Below are 4,332 nucleotides of genomic sequence, written 5' to 3' on the forward strand. Positions count from 1 at the left end.
CTGTTTACTGTTTACATACAATCCCCACCACCTGAACGTGTGTGTGTGTGTGTGTGTGTGTGTGTGTGTGTGTGTGTGTGTGTGTGTGTGTGTGTGTGTGTGTGTGTGTGTGTGTGTGTGTGTGTGTGTGTGTGTGTGTGTGTGTGTGTGTGTGTGTGTGTGTGTGTGCATGGATAGCAGGGTTGGGCTCAATTCGATTTGAAGACAGTCAATTCAGGAAGTAAACTAAAATTACAATTCAATAATTGAAAAAAAGGGCATTTATTTCCAATGACTTCTCAATAAACTGTGAAGCTTTTTCTTTCAAAAGTTTTAACATTTCTGAATGTTAAATTCAAATCACTTTCTGGCTGCCTTCAATAATAGAGTGGTGGATTCATTCATACCATCATCTATCAATGAATCCAGGCTGCATCACATCCGGCCGTGACTGGGAGTCCCATAGGGCGGCGCACAATTGGTCCAGCATCGTCTGGGTTTTCCAGGGTAGGCCGTCATTGTAAATAAGAATTTGTTCTTAACTGACTTGCCTAGTCAATTGTCTAGTTGTAAATGGTAAACCTCCAACAGACTTTTATATGACTTGTCTTGGTCCCGTGTTTTAACACACTGTTCCACCACTACAACTCTTCTAGATCCCTGAGGAAGGGTGTCATACAGCAGGTTATCTTCCCTCATCCTCCTCTGTCCCCTCCCTATAGAGCATACAGCAGGTTATCTTCCCTCATTCTCCTCTGTCCCCTCCCTATAGAGCATACAGCAGGTTATCTTCCCTCATTCTCCTCTGTCCCCTCCCTATAGAGCATACAGCAGGTTATCTTCCCTCATTCTCCTCTGTCCCCTCCCTATAGAGCATACAGCAGGTTATCTTCCCTCATTCTCCTCTGTCCCCTCCCTATAGATCATACAGCAGGTTATCTTCCCTCATCCTCCTCTGTCCCCTCCCTATAGAGCATACAGCAGGTTATCTTCCCTCATTCTCCTCTGTCCCCTCCCTATAGAGCATACAGCAGGTTATCTTCCCTCATTCTCCTCTGTCCCCTCCCTATAGAACATACATCAGGTTATCTTCCCTCATTCTCCTCTGTCCCCTCCCTATAGATCATACAGCAGGTTATCTTCCCTCATTCTCCTCTGTCCCCTCCCTATAGAGCATACAGCAGGTTATCTTCCCTCATTCTCCTCTGTCCCCTCCCTATAGAGCATACAGCAGGTTATCTTCCCTCATTCTCCTCTGTCCCCTCCCTATAGAGCATACAGCAGGTTATCTTCCCTCATTCTCCTCTGTCCCCTCCCTATAGATCATACAGCAGGTTATCTTCCCTCATTCTCCTCTGTCCCCTCCCTATAGAACATACAGCAGGTTATCTTCCCTCATTCTCCTCTGTCCCCTCCCTATAGAGCATACAGCAGGTTATCTTCCCTCATTCTCCTCTGTCCCCTCCCTATAGAGCATACAGCAGGTTATCTTCCCTCATCCTCCTCTGTCCCCTCCCTATAGAGACACAGGCTTTGTACTCTGGTCCTGCCAGCTCACAGAGAGGCTCCAGTGACACGCTGGCTGCTCATCCCAACACACACTGCTCCTTTATGGGGTTCCTCAGGCTTAGATTACGCCTGTGTTTTGACATGGAGGTTAAGTGATACATGTGGTACTGGAACACTGTCTCAATAGACAGTAGTCAGGTGTGTGTGTGTGTGTGTGTGTGTGTGTGTGTGTGTGTGTGCGCGCGCGCATTTGCATTCGCATGTTGGTGGGGAGACAATGTGTACACGAGAGATAGGTGGCACACAGTGACAGTGTGTCAATAGATGTGTGTGTCCATGTGTGTGTCTGGGTACTGGTGAGGGGAGGGGAGGCTCATAATAATGGCTGGAATGGAGTGGATGGAATGAAACGCATTCCTGCGGCCTAGCGGCTCCCCTCTCTCCTCTATGCAGGGACTTTCTCACAGGTTCTCTCTGATCTTTAAATAGGTAACCAGGTCACACCTCCGTCCTGTCGCTGGGCTATAATTAGCTGTTTAGCGGCTAGGCTAGGGAAGCAGTGGGTGCCAGAGGGGAGACGGATACGGCATTCCAGACATCACAGAAACAGCAGCAGGCCAGACAGGGAGGAAACCGAGGGGGAGAGAACCCAGGGCGAGCACATAGTCAATATATCTTGATGTCTTCTCTCACCTACTCCCTCTTCCTCTTTCTCTCTCCATCTCTTTTTCTCTCTCTCTTTCTCTCTCTCTCCCTTCCTCTTTCTCTCGCTCATCTCTTTCTCTCTCTTTCTCTCTCTCTCTCTCGTTCTCTCTCTCCATCTCTTTCTCTCGTTCTCTCTCCATCTCTTTTTCTCTCTTTCTCTCATTCTCTCTCTCTTTCTCTCTCTCTCGTTCTTTCTCTCTCTCTTGTTTTCTCTCTCTTTCTCAGTGCATGCTGGGAGTGTTTTGTAGTTGAGAGGCTGGGTGAAGGGCTCTGTCCTAACTTATTTTCTTGATTCTATCCTTGGTATTTATTATATTAAAGTTAGATGGTGGAGGGTTAACACACTGTTAGTTTAACGTTACCCACTGTTTTTGTTAAAGTTAGGGAGGAAGAGGACAGAGGTTTAGTTTCCCGGGGCGTGGAAGGTGTGGTGTGCACGATGGCTTCACAGCCTAGCGCAGAGGAGACACTGTTGTTACGGCATGGATTCAGGTGTGTTCCTGAGAATGGAGTTAAAGTGGAGGAGACACTGTTGTTACAGCATGGATTCAGGTGTGTTCCTGAGAATGGAGTTAAAGTGGAGGAGGTTCTGCTCGCGGTCGGCGAACAGGTCGGAGCTGAATTCATACATTCCACATCTAGAATGAACAAAGCTGTGGTTGTGTTTATGAAAGGAGTGAATTTGGTGGGTAGGCTGATTGCTAGTGGAATATTTGTAAGGGATATGTTGATGCCGATGTCTTCTCTTTCGACTCTTTCGACCAGGGTAGTAGTTGATAATCTGCCTCCGTTTATTACGGATGTTCTAAAGAGCCAGGTTGGTAAGTTTGCTAGCGGTTTCCGTGTCAGCAGGCTTTCAGGCAGATGCCGTTTAGCACGTTGTTTCGTTACGGAGGAAAGTGTTTATGTTTCTGAACAACAATGAGCAACAGTTAAATGTGCACTTTAAAGTGAGGCATGGGGAGGGGCTCTACGCAGGGTTTGCCAGCACAGGTAGTCTTCGGTGTTTTGAGTGTGGGGATTTGGGGTATAAGAGCTTTGCGTGCCCACATAAAGGCCGTAGACAAGGTGAGGATACAAGTGCCAGTGGGGGAAATTGAGGTCAACATGCAAGGGGCCATGAGACGCAGGCAGCAGAGGCTGGGCCTAGTCATGCTATAGAGGGTGGTGTGGATGAGGCTGGGCCTAGTCCTGCTATAGAGGGTGGTGTGGATGAGGCTGGGCCTAGTCCTGCTATAGAGGGTGGTGTGGATGAGGCTGGGCCTAGTCATGCTATAGAGGGTGGTGTGGATGAGGCTGGGCCTAGTCATGCTATAGAGGGTGGTGTGGATGAGGCTGGGCCTAGTCATGCTATAGAGGGTGGTGTGGATGAGGCTGGGCCTAGTCATGCTATAGAGGGTGGTGTGGATGAGGCTGGGCCTAGTCATGCTATAGAGGGTGGTGTGGATGAGGCTGGGCCTAGTCATGCTATAGAGGGTGGTGTAGATGAGGCTGGGCCTAGTCATGCTATAGAGGGTGGTGTGGATGAGGCTGGGCCTAGTCATGCTATAGAGGGTGGTGTGGATGAGGCTGGGTCTTGTCATGCTGTAGAGGGAGGTGTGGATGAGGCTGGGCCTAGTCATGCTATAGAGGGTGGTGTAGATGAGGCTGGGCCTAGTCATGCTGTAGAGGGTGGTGTGGATGAGGCTGGGCCTAGTCATGCCATAGAGACTAGTCTGAAGTTGTATGAGGGAGCTTCGTCAGCTAAAGTAAACTGGGGCAAGTGCAAAGCTCTGTTATGTTGGCCATGGAGGGATAGGGCCCCTCTTCTGCTTCCAGGGGGTTTGCAGTGGGGTTGTGAAGGGCTTACAATTTTGGGGGTGTACCTGGGCTCGGAGAGGTGGGTCAGGAAGAACTGGGAGGGGCTGTCACAGGTAGTGGTGTCAAGACTGGCCAGGTAGAGGTGGCTCCTGTCCCAAGTGTCATATAGAGGGAGAATGCTGATAATCAACAACCTGGTGGCATCTTCCCTGTGGCATAAACTGGCTGGGGGTGAAGTTTACTGTCGGGATGTTGATAATGGGGTACAGGTATTCAAATAAGGAGGCCAAATGTGTGTTGTTGAATTTTCTTTCAAAGTTGTCTATTTGGCTAACAAGG

The sequence above is a fragment of the Salvelinus fontinalis genome, unplaced genomic scaffold (assembly GCF_029448725.1).
Source record: "Salvelinus fontinalis isolate EN_2023a unplaced genomic scaffold, ASM2944872v1 scaffold_0817, whole genome shotgun sequence".
In the NCBI taxonomy this organism is placed as follows: domain Eukaryota; kingdom Metazoa; phylum Chordata; class Actinopteri; order Salmoniformes; family Salmonidae; genus Salvelinus; species Salvelinus fontinalis.